Raw genomic sequence first — 13,491 nt, 5'->3', positions numbered from 1 at the left:
GCGTTGAACGCCAGAACCATGCTTGTTCTGGGCGTTCAGCGCCAGGATGCTCCCATTCTGGGCGTTCAGCGCCAGAACTATGCTCTGTTCTGGCGTTTGAACGCCAGGCAGATGCTCCTCCAGGGTGTGATTTTTCTTCTGCTGTTTTTTTTTTCGTTTTTGAAATTTTTTGTTTATTTTGTGACTCCACATGATCATGAACCTAAGAAAACATGAAAAACAATAAAAATAAGAATTAGATAAACATTGGGTTGCCTCCCAACAAGCGCTTTTTTAATGTCAATAGCTTGACAGTGGGCTCTCATGGAGCCTCACAGATGCGCAGAGCTTTGTTGAAACTCTCCAACACCAAACTTAGAGTTTGGATATGGGAGTTTAACACCAAACTTAGAGTTTGGTTGTGGCCTCCCAACACCAAACTTAGAGTTTGACTGTGGAGGCTCTGGTTGACTCTGCTTGGAGAGAAGCTTTTCCTGCTTCCTCTCCATGGTTGCAGAGGGAGATCCTTGAGTTTTGAATACAAGGGAGTTCTCATTCCATTGAAGGACTATTTCACCTCTGTCAACATCAATTACAGCTCTTGCTGTGGCCAGGAAAGGTCTTCCTAGGATGATGGATTCATCCTCTTCCTTTCCAGTATCCAGGACTATGAAATCAGTAGGTATGTAAAGGCCCTCAACCTTTACTAATACATCTTCTACTTGTCCATAAGCCTGTTTTCTTGAGCTGTCTGCCATCTCCAGTGAGATTTTAGCAGCTTGCACCCCATAGATTCCCAGTTTCTCTATTACAGAGAGGGGCATGAGGTTTATTCCTGAACCAAGGTCACACAGAGCCTTAAAGATCATGGTGCCTATGGTACAGGGTATTATGAACTTTCTAGGATCCTGTCTCTTCTGAGGCAATGTCAGTTGATCCAGATCACTTAGTTCATTGATGAACAAGGGAGGTTCAACTTCCCAAGTATCAATGCCAAATAATTTGGCATTTAGCTTCATGATTGCACCAAGAAACTTGGCAGTTTGCTCTTCAGTAACATCCTCATTCTCTTCAGAAGAGGAATACTCATCAGAGCTCATGAAGGGCATAAGGAGGTTCAATGGGATCTCTATGGTCTCTAGATGAGCCTCAGAGTCCTTTGGTTCCTCAGAGGGAAGCTCCTTATTGATCACTGGACGTCCCAGGAGGTCTTCCTCCTTGGGATTCACGTCCTCTCCTTCCCTTGCAGGTTCGGCCATGGCGCTTATGTCAATGGCCTTGCACTCTCCTTTTGGGTTCTCTTCTGTATTGCTTGGGAGAGTACTAGGAGGGATTTCAGTGATCCTTTTACTCAGCTGGCCCACTTGTGCTTCCAAATTTCTAATGGAAGACCTTGTTTCATTCATGAAACTTATAGTGGCCTTAGATAGATCAGAGACTAGATTTGCTAAATTAGAAGCATTTTGTTCAGAGTTCTCTGTCTGTTGCTGAGTTGATGATGGAAAAGGTTTGCTATTGCTAAACCTGTTTCTTCCACCATTATTAAAGCCTTGTTGGGGCTTTTGATCCTTCCATGTGAAATTTGGATGATTTCTCCATGTTGAGTTATAGGTGTTTCCATAAGGTTCACCTAAGTAATTTACCTCTGCTATTGTAGGGTTCTCAGGATCATAGGCTTCTTCTTCAGAAGATGCCTCTTGAGTACTATTGGATGCAGTTTGCATTCCATGCAGACTCTGAGAGATCATATTGACTTGCTGAGTCAATATTTTATTCTGAGCCAATATGGCATTCAGAGTATCAACCTCAAGAACTCCCTTCTTCATAGGCGTCCCATTGCTCACAGGATTCCTTTCAGAAGTGTACATGAACTGGTTATTAGCAACCATGTCAATGAGTTCTTGAGCTTCTGCAGGCGTTTTCTTTAGGTGAATGGATCCACCTGCAGAAGTGTCCAGTGACATCTTTGATAGCTCAGATAAACCATCATAGAATATATCCAGGATGGTCCATTCTGAAAGCATGTCAGAAGGACACTTTTTGGTCAACTGTTTGTATCTTTCCCAAGCTTCATAGAGGGATTCACCTTCTTTCTGTCTGAAGGTTTGAACATCAGCTCTAAGCTTGCTCAGCTTTTGAGGAGGAAAGTACTTGGCTAAGAAAGCCGTGACCAGCTTATCCCAAGAGTTCAGGCTGTCTTTGGGTTGAGAATCCAACCATAATCTAGCTCTGTCTCTTACAGCAAAAGGGAAAAGCATGAGCCTGTAGACTTCAAGATCTATTCCATTAGTCTTAACAGTATCACATATCTGCAAGAATTCAGTTAAGAACTGAAAAGGATCTTCAGATGAAAGTCCATGAAACTTGCAGTTCTGCTGCATTAGAGAAACTAATTGAGGTTTCAGCTCAAAGTTGTTTGCTCCAATGGCAGGAATGGAGATGCTTCTTCCATGTAAATTGGAATTAGGTGCAGTAAAGTCACCAAGCATCCTCCTTTCATTATTATTATTTTCGGCTGCCATCTCCTCTGCCTGTTCGAAAATTTCTGAAAGGTTATCTCTGGATTGTTGTATTTTGGCTTCTCTTAATTTTCTCTTCAGAGTCCTTTCAGGTTCTGGATCTGCTTCCACAAGAATGTTCTTATCCTTGCTCCTGCTCATATGACAATGAAGAATGGCCAGAAAAATGATAATAATAATAGAGATCCTTTATACCACAGTATAGGGATCCCTTTGTGAGTGGAAGAAAAGAGGGGGAGACAAGGAATGTAATGTAATGGAAGAAACACAACTGTAAGGAGGCTTTGAGATGTGAGATGAGATGTTAGGATATGAATGAATAAGTAGAATGAGATGGGGGAAGGAAAATTTTCGAAAATTATTTTGAAAAAGAGTTAGTGATTTTTGAAAAATGGTTTTTGAAAATTTGTTAGTGTTTTTTTCGAAAATTTTTTTTTAAAATTAAAAAAAATAATTAGTTAATAAAAAAGAAATTTTGAAAAAGGGGGAAGATATTTTCGAAAATTAGAGAGAGAGAGTTAGTTAGGTGGTTTTGAAAAAGTTAAGAAACAAACAAAAAGTTAGTTAGTTAGTTGAAACAAATTTTTGAAAAGATAAGAAGTTAGGAAGTTAGAAAAGATATTTTGAAAAGATATTTTTGAAAAAGATAAGATAAGAAGATATTTTTGAAAAGATATGATAAGATTAGTTTTGAAAAAGATTTGATTTTTAAAATCACAATTAATGACTTGATTCATAAGAAATCACAAGATATGATTTTAGAACTTAAAGTTTGAATCTTTCTTAACAAGCAAGTAACAAACTTCAAATTTTTTAATCAAAACATTAATTGATTATGTTATTTTTGAAAATTAGTGATAAAAATAAGAAAAAGATTTTTGAAAAATATTTTTGAAATTTTCGAAAATAACCAAGAATTTTGAAAAAGATTTGATTTTGAAAAAGATTTTGAAAAAGATAAGATTTTCAAATTGAAAATTTGATTTGACTGATTGGAAACAACTTGATTTTAAAAATTTTTGAAAAAGTCAATCCAAATTTTCGAATTTGATGAGAGAAAAAGGGAAAGATGTTTTTTTTTTATTTTTGAAATTTTTATGAAAAACATGAAAATTATGCAATGCATGAAATTTTTAGATCAAAACATGTGATGCATGCAAGAATGCTATGAATGTTAAGATGAACATCAAGAACACTTTGAATGTCATGATGAACATCAAGAACATAATTTTGAAAAACTTTTAATGCAAAGAAAAGATGCAAGACACCAAACTTAGAATTCTTTAATGCTTAGACACTAAGAATTCAAGAATGCATATGATAAACATGAAAAGACACAAAACAAAAATTCATCAAGATCAAACAAGAAGACTTACCAAGAACAACTTGAAGATCATGAAGAACACTATGAATGCATGAAATTTTCGAAAAATGCTAGATGCATATGCAAGTGACACCAAACTTATAATGTGACTCAAGACTCAAACAAGAAACAGAAAATATTTTTGATTTTTATGATTTTCTAATTTTTTTGGATTTTTATTTTATATTTTTCGAAAATTAAAAGAAAAACAAGGATTCCAAAATTTTTAATATGAATTCCAGGAATCTTGCCATGTTAGTCTAAAGCTTCAGTCCAGGAATTAGACATGGCTCACTAGCCAGCCAAGCTTTCAATGAAAGCTCCAGTCCAAAACACTAGACATGGCCAATGGCCAGCCAAGCTTCAGCAGGTGATCAGAAACAGTAGCAGGTGGATTAACTCCAACTAACTTGCTCTTGATAACAAATTGCTGCCTCAGTCCAAATGAATTTAGACATGGCTTTACAGCCAGCCAGGCTGCAACATATAATTACATGGGCTGGAGTGATTAGTTGAATACCAATCCCAAAGTAGTTTGGGTATGGCTTTACAGCCAGATATGATTCAACATATTTCATGAAACACTAGAATTCATTCTTTAAAAATTTTGAAGCCATGGAATAATTTATTTTTGAAAACATTTTTATTTTTTTCGAAAACAGATGAGAGATTTTTGAAAATTTTTTTTTTTTGAAAAATTTTTGAAAATAAAATAAAAAGAAAATTACCTAATCTGAGCAACAAGATGAACCATCAGTTGTCCAAACACAAACAATCCCCGGCAACGGCGCCAAAAACTTGGTGCTGTTGCCGGATCAAAAGGGAATCTGGCACTGATGTTACCGGACCAAAAGCTTGCCGAGAACTCAAAAAATCCCCGGCAACGGCGCCAAAAACTTGGTGCACGAAATTGTGATCTCTGGTAATGGCTTCTTAGGCCAGATACTCTGATCTAGTTTTACAGTCTGTCACAACTTCGATACAACTAACCAGCAAGTGTACTGGGTCGTCCAAGTAATAAACCTTACGTGAGTAAGGGTCGATCCCACAGAGATTGTTGGTTTGAAGCAAGCTATGGTCACCTTGCAAATCTCAGTCAGGCGGATTTAAACATGATACTTTATTAGATTAAAATAAACAATAAAAGGGATAGAGATGCTTATGTAGATTCATTGGCAGGGATTTCAGATAAGCGAATGGAGAAGCTTTTCGTTCCTCTGAACCTCTGCTTTCCTGCTATCTTCATCCAATCAGTCTTACTCCTTTCCATGGCTGGCTGTATGCAAGGGCATCACCGTTGTCAGTGGCTACATCCCCTCCTCTCAGTGAATCATATGCTCACGCACCCTGTCACGGCACGGCTATTCATCTGTCGGTTCCCGATCATGCTGGAATAGGATTCACCCTCCTTTTGCGTCTGTCACTAACGCCCAGCACTCGCGAGTTTGAAGCTCGTCACAGTCATTCAATCATTGAATCCTACTCAGAATACCACAGACAAGGTTTAGACCTTCCGGATTCTCTTGAATGCCGCCATCATTCTAGCTTATGCCACGAAGATTCCTGTTAGGAGATCTAAGAGATATTCATTCTAGCTTAATTCATGTAGAACAGAAGTGTTTGTCAGGCACGCGTTCATAGGGGAGATGGTGATGAGCGTCACACATAATCATCACCTTCATCACGTTCTTGGGTGCGAATGGATATCTTAGAAGCGAAATAAGAAGAATTGAATAGAAAACAGTAGTACTTTGCATTAATCTTTGAGGAACAGCAGAGCTCCACACCTTAATCTATGGAGTGTAGAAACTCTACCGTTAAAAATACATAAGTGAAAGGTCCAGGCATGGCCGAGAGGCCAGCCCCTCTGATCTAAGAACCAGGCATCCAAAGATGTCAAATACAATAGTAAGAGGTCCTATTTATAATAAACTAGCTACTAGGGTTTACATGAGTAAGTATTTGATGTATAAATCCACTTCCGGGGCCCACTTGGTGTGTGTTTGGGCTGAGCTTAAGTGTTGCACGTGCAGAGGCCATTTGTGGAGTTGAACGCCAGTTTTTGTGCCAGTTTGGGCGTTCAACTCTGGTTTTGGATCCTTTTCTGGCGCTGGACGCCAGATTTGGGTAGAAAGCTGGCGTTGAACGCCAGTTTACATCGTCAATTCTTTGCCAAAGTATGGACTATTATATATTGCTGGAAAGCCCTAGATGTCTACTTTCCAACGCAATTGGAAGCGCGCCATTTCGAGTTCTGTAGCTCCAGAAAATCCACTTTGAGTGCAGGGAGGTCAGAATCCAACAGCATCAGCAGTCCTTTTTCAACCTCTGAATCTGATTTCTGCTCAAGTCCCTCAATTTCAGCCAGAAAATTCCTGAAATCACAGAAAAACACACAAACTCATAGTAAAGTCCAGAAATGTGAATTTAACACAAAATCTATTAAAAACATCCCTAAAAGTAACTAGATCCTACTAAAAACATACTAAAAACAATGTCAAAAAGCGTATAAATTATCCGCTCATCAGATATCTTCATTTTCTTCTTTAGGACGAAATTGATCCTTTTTCATATCCAAGGATCTTACGATCATTGGTGTACTTAATGGATGTGACTTATCCAAATAAAATTTTTTCAAGATCCTTTCTGTGTATGTTGTTTGATGAATAAAGATCCCACCTTTTATATGCTCGATCTGCAGGCCGAGACAAAACTTAGTCTTTCCAAGATCTTTCATCTCAAACTCTTCTTTTAGAGTTTTTATAATTGTTGGAATCTCTTCAGGAGTCCCAATGATATTTAAATCATCAACGTACACAGCAATTATAATGAACCCAGATGTAGTTTTCTTTATGAAAACACATGGACAGATATCATCATTCTTGAATCCATTTTTGGCCAGATACTCAGTAAGACGATTATACCACATTCGTCCAGATTGCTTTAGACCATATAAAGATCTTTACAATTTGACTGAGTATAACCCTTGCGAATATTCATTGGATGGTTTAGATATCTTTAGTCCTTCAGGGACTTTCATCACGATCTAATGAGCCGTATAAATAGGCTGTTACCACATCCATTAAATGCATATGCAGTTTATGATATGCAGATAGGCTGACCAAATAACGCAATGTTATCGCATCCACTACGGGGGAATATATTTCTTCATAATCTATACCGGGCCTTTGTGAAAAACCTTGTGCCACAAGTCGGGCTTTGTAGCGCACAACTTCATTTTTCTCATTTCGTTTTCTCACAAATACCCATTTGTATCCAACAGGTTTTACATCTTCTGGTGTACGGACTACAGGTCCAAATACTTCACGTTTTGCAAGTGAGTCTAATTCAGCCTTCATGGCTGCTTCCCATTTTGGCCAATCATTTCTTTGTCGACATTCTTCAACTGATCTTGGCTCAAGATCCTTACTTTCATGCATGATATTTAATGCCACATTATATGCAAATATTTCATTGACAATTGTCTTATTTCGGTCCCATTTCTCTCCTGTAAAGACATAATTTATCGAGATCTCGTCATTTTCACAATTTTCAGGTACCTGAACGTCTTCTGGCGTTATATCAGAATTTTGGACAACTGCAGGTGTCTTTACTATGTCTTTTTCAACAGGAATCGTATTTACCTCTTTTCTCTTTTGAGGATTTTTGTCTTTGGAACCGACAGGCCTGCCACGCTTCTGGCGTGTATTTGCTTCAGTGGCTATTTGTCCTACTGGGACATCAATTCGAATTGGGGCATTTTCTGCCCTACCACGCTTCTGGCGTGAATTTGCATCAGTGGCTACTTGTCCCACTGGGACATCAATTCGAATTGGGACATTTTCCGCTGGTATATAAGATTTGGTTATCCTCTTTGTATCAGAAAATGCATCAGGCAATTCATTTGCTATTCTTTGCAAATGTATAATCTTTTGAACTTCCAGTTCACATTGCCCTGATCGAGGATCTAAATGCATCAACGATGATGCATTCCAGTTAAGTTCCTTTTCAGAAAACTTATTCTCTCCCCCTAATGTTGAAAATTTTGATTCATCAAAATGACAATCCGCAAACCGGGCTTTAAACACATCACCAGTTTGTATCTCAAGATACCTCACTATAGAGGGAGAGTCATATCCAACATATATCCCTAATTTTCTTTGGGGTCCCATTTTGGTGCGATTAGGTGGTGCAATGGGAACATATATCGCACACCCGAATATTCTTAAATGGGAAACATTTGGCTGCTGGCCAAAAGCTAATTGCATAGGAGAGAACTGATGGTAACTCGTTGGCCTCAAACGAATAAGTGCTGCGGCATGTAAAACTGCATGCCCCCAAATCGAGGTTGGGAGATTTGTTCTCATAAGTAAGGGTCTAGCAATTAATTGGAGGCGTTTAATAAGTGATTCTGCTAACCCATTTTGTGTGTGAACATAAGCTACTGGATGTTCAACACTTATTCCATTAGCCATACAATAAGCATCAAAAGCTTGGGAAGTAAATTCACCAGCATTATCAAGATGAATTGCTTTAATTGGATTTTCTGGAAATTGTGCTTTTAATCGAATAATTTGAGCCAGTAATCTCGCAAACGCCAGGTTGCGAGAAGATAATAAGCACACATGTGACCATCTCGAAGATGCGTCTATCAGGACCATCAAATATCTAAAAGATCCACATGGTGGATGAATAGGTCCATATATATCACCTTTAATCCTTTCTAGGAATTCAGGAGACTCAAATCCAATCTTTACTGGTGATGGCCTTAAAATTAACTTCCCTTGAGAACATGCAGCACAACAAAATTCACTAGTTTTAAGAATCTTCTGGTTCTTTAGTGAATGTCCATGAGAGTTTTCAATAATTCTTCTCATCATGGTTGTTCCCGGATGACCCAAACGGTCGTGCCAAGTTATGAATTCATTTGGGCTAGTAAACTTCTGGTTTATAGTGGCATGTGATTCAATTGCACTAATCTTAGTATAATACAACCCAGATGAAAGAGAGGGTAATTTTTCTAATATAACTTTCTTATTTGAATCATGAGTTGTGATATATAAATACTCATGATCTCCCTCATTCATAGTCTCAATATGATATCCATTTCGTCGAATATCTTTAAAGCTCAACAAGTTTCTTCGAGACTTGGTAGATAACAGTGCATTATTTATTATAAATTTTGTTCCTCCAGGAACAAAATTATAGCTCTTCCGGAGCTTTCTATCACATTGCCTGAGCCAATAATGGTGTTAACATATTCCTCTTTTGGCACAAGATGGGTAAAATATATATCACTTTTGAGAATAGTGTGTGAACTTGCACTATCCGCAAGGCATACATCTTCATTACATATCCTTGCCATTCTTCAAAAACAAATAATAATAAAATGAGTAGTATGCACAGTTAAATTGAATACTTGATCAGAATTATTTTTCTAAGAAATACTGTACATAAAATAATGTCATATACTAAAATTTTGTTTTAAAATTTGACACATTTAATAATTTCAAAATTCATAAATATTAATATTTCATTATTTATGTACATCACATTTGAAACTTAAATACATAGAAAATAAAACTTAACAATAAGTTCTTTACATTATTTATTTACATATATGCTTCACAATTCCACATATTAAACTATTCCATCATTGATCAAATGACCAATATTTTCTTCAGGATCCTCAAAGAAATCAGATACATCATAATGAGTGGTGGAGTTCTCAGCATCATTTGAAACAAAATTTGTTTCCTTTCCTTTGTCGTTCTTTTTCAAAGATGCCTGGTAAAGATCGACTAGGTGCCTTGGGGTACGACAGGTACGTGACCAATGGCCCTTTCCACCACAGCGGAAACACTTCTCCTCAGTTGATTTATTCTGCCCGATATTCCTTTCTTTGTCCCACTTCTGGTGAGATCCTCTCTTTTGAATATAATTCTTTTTCCTTCCATAATTTTTCTTGTTATTAAAAGCTTGCCATTTACCTCTTCTGGGGTAATGATTTGCCGCATTTACTTCAGAAAATGGGGCGGCGCCAGCTGGGCGCGCTTCATGATTTTTCAATAACAACTCATTGTTACGTTCGGCAACAAGAAGGCAAGAAATTAACTCAGAATATTTTTTAAACCCTTTCTCTCGATACTGCTGCTGCAGGAGCACATTCGAGGCATGGAAGGTTGAGAAAGTTTTCTCCAACATATCATGATCAGTTATTTTTTCCCCACACAATTTCATTCATGAGGTGATTCGAAACATTGCAGAATTATATTCATTTATAGATTTAAAATCTTATAAACGCAAATGCGTCCATTCATATCGGGCCTGAGGAAGTATCACCGTTTTCTGATGATTATACCTTTCTTCAAGGTCTTTCCAAAGATCTGTAGGATCTTTTAATGTGAGATATTTATTTTTCAATCCCTCGTCAAGGTGACGACGAAGAAAAATCATGGCTTTGGCTTTATCCTTCTGGGATGTATTATTTTCAGCTTTAATGGTATCTCCAAGATCCATTGAATCAAGATGGATTTCAGCATCTAATATCCATGATAAATAATTGTTTCCAGATATATCAAGAGCATTGAATTCAAGATGAGAGGGCTTCGACATAATGAAAAATTGTTACCTGAGTCTTCCTAAAAATTTGATCAGAGTCTCGTGCTGATAAAGTGTTGTGAGATAAAAGATATATATATAATAAAGTTGTATAAATAGAAGACTCTGGTATTAAAATAATTAGTTCAATAATAATTTATATATATATAATAAAATTATATGTTGTATTGTGTATATATATACAAAGATAGAAAGAAGTATTAAAAATAAAGAGAGAGAGAATCGCATTTGTTTATTGTTGCAATCTCAATATAATAAAGATGGTTAATATTGCTATTAATATTATATGTAAAGAGTAATAGAAAATAGAATTTAAAATACTTATAAAATAAAAGAAGAGAAAGAATTATAGTAAAAATATAAGGAGAAGAGTATTTGATTGCAGCATAAAAAAGGATTGATTTATTTGTAAGAAAGGGAGAATGGTATTTTGTTCTGTTGTTATATAACTTTCAGAGGCTTGAACCTCTATTTATAGATGTACATAGGATAGATTTTCAAATGCTTATTAAAAGCATTCTTTCTTGAGAATACTACACCGCCCTTCATAAATGGACATCCACGTAACAAATCTTATCTCAACACATAGAAGCTTTGTTGTTATGTACCTGTGTTAGAATTGTTGAATTGAAGTTATTATTATTATTATTATTATTATTATTATTATTATTATTATTATTATTATTATTAATAATGAGTTCCCTTTAATTTGCAAGGACATCACAAATGGCAACGGCATATATGGCCTATCCTACTTTGCCTCCAAAATGTAGGAGTGTGCATGGGTCGGGTGAAACCGAATTTGATATGACTCAGATCCGATCCGAATTATATATCTGGTTTATTTATTAGACCTGAACTCGGTCCTAGATCTGATGAAATCTATATACTTTCGGGTCACGATTATACCAGGTAAAAACCGAGTCGTTAACACTACATTACCTTGATACCTTCTTATAAGCTAGCATGTGAAAATATCCAAATTTCCAAGACTCCAACCATTATTTGACATGGTAAAATTCACTTAGAAAAATATAATAAGAACCAACTCTTCTCTAAAATTAAAGCATAACCATAATCAATATTAATATTGTCTAATAACACAAAATATTTAAATCAATATAAATAACACAATATTATACATTAGTCTAAAGTCTTATGCATTTTAAACATAAAACATTAACTTATAGTCTTATAATAACTAATAACACAAAACATTAAGGTTTACAATACTTAAATTCCACATAAGACTAACCATCATCCATCACTAATAATACAAAATATTAATTGTGTATGATGACCGGGCCACCGGACCGACTTCGAGTGATCCGATTCATGACCCGAACCCGACCCAAAATAATGACCGGGTCTATTTTTAAGACCCTTACCCGATTCTGGACCCGGTGAAATCACACCAAAATAGCCCCTAAAGTATTCGGGGCCGGGTGGATAAAATGTATTACCACAAAAAGGTTAAACCAAATAGCACATCATACCCTGTTCAACAAATATTTGGAAAATCCTTAGCACACCTGAAACGTCGAATGCTGTCATTTTCTAAGACGACTACTATTTTTATTTTCTACTCTTTCGCTGTAATAATTTACGTTAATAAAATATTTAAAATACCATTCTACCCAAATATTCTAAAAAAATTTGGTTGCAAATTTATCTTTTTTTTAATTATGTAAATCGTGAGTTTTGAATATGTTTTATATTTGTTCACAATATACAGAAAAATACAACGATTTTGTAAAAAAGACAAGACACACCGAATCATTGCATCTCACCATGATTTATATCAGAATAATAGAAATAGATAAATCATGTTAAAAATACACATTTAACATGATATAAGTTAAATCAAACAGAGTAATGCTAGACATTTAAATTTTTTTATAAATTAAATTCAACCAAATTAAACAATAAAATTTAAACTAATGTTAATCATAATTAATTTTTTTATGTTATATCAACTTGATTGAATTTAATTAATAAAAAAATTTAAATATATAACATTATTCAATCAAATAAATATGACGAACGAAAGACCAAGGAAAAAAAAAAAAGAAGAATGCACCAAATTGTAGATGCAAATAAAAGCAACAATTTAGTAAGAAGCTTTATAAAATATGAGTAAATCCCACGACTAAGTAGGAGATCTAAATTTAACCGAATACCATGAGAAATTTTTTTTTAAAAAGATTTTAACTAAGATCAACTTAATTAATAATTAATATTATAATTGTAAAATTGAACGTGTTATATATAATTAGTAATTAGTTATCCATTATTTATAACTTATTTTCAACCTATAAACTTTTTGTTTTTTTGTTTTTTTTTTTTTGATATTTCCAACGTGATAATAGTCATGAAACAAACGAAATTTAGATGATATATAATTTAAATTTAAACTTTTTAGAAAAACTTTAAAATTTTAAAATTTGCTCGGAATATAAACAAATTCAATCTAGAGTTATAATAGTTTTCGTTGGATAATTGGATAAAATAATTCAAATTGATACCATTAATAAAATTATTGAAAAATAAAAATTAAACTTATATAATCTAAATCGTAACAAATTACATTGGTTTTATCTTTTAAATTAATTTAAATCATATGCTAATATTAACATTAGTCGTCCAATAGAGACAATATTAATATTACAATCCTACATTAAATTGAAATATTGAAAATTATAGTTTATAATATTACAATATAGTAATTTATTCTTAGTTAAAAAAAATTTTACTCTTTTGAGTGTGTTGAGTTTAGAATACAAATTAATTTAATGATGATGACAAACATTAAGTTATCAATGAGTTATAATTCAAATGGCATAATTTTTCCATACTCATCTAAGAGATCGTGGATTCGAGTCTTCCTATCTTTGGTAACAAAAAAAAAAACATTAAGTTATTGGGTTAAACACCCAATTGGAAACAAACCAAGGCCAACATTCACAAAGCCTTCTTTGGTCATATTCAAGAAGAAAGAGAGAGAAAGTT

The 13,491-nt window shown here is 34.8% G+C and overlaps 1 non-coding gene across 1 annotated transcript; it reads left to right on the top strand.

The window, feature by feature from the left end:
• The first annotated feature begins 1,997 nt into the window (after window positions 1-1,997).
• On the top strand, window positions 1,998-2,105 carry LOC112787342 (small nucleolar RNA R71). Its single transcript, XR_003194760.1, has one exon. It is a non-coding gene; the product is annotated as a small nucleolar RNA R71 (small nucleolar RNA).
• The last annotated feature ends 11,386 nt before the right edge of the window (window positions 2,106-13,491 follow it).

Source organism: Arachis hypogaea, chromosome 20, assembly GCF_003086295.3.
Source record: "Arachis hypogaea cultivar Tifrunner chromosome 20, arahy.Tifrunner.gnm2.J5K5, whole genome shotgun sequence".
In the NCBI taxonomy this organism is placed as follows: Eukaryota; Viridiplantae; Streptophyta; class Magnoliopsida; order Fabales; family Fabaceae; genus Arachis; species Arachis hypogaea.
The sequence above is the reverse complement of the archived record's forward strand: the minus strand, read 5'-3'. Positions and strand labels throughout refer to the sequence as shown.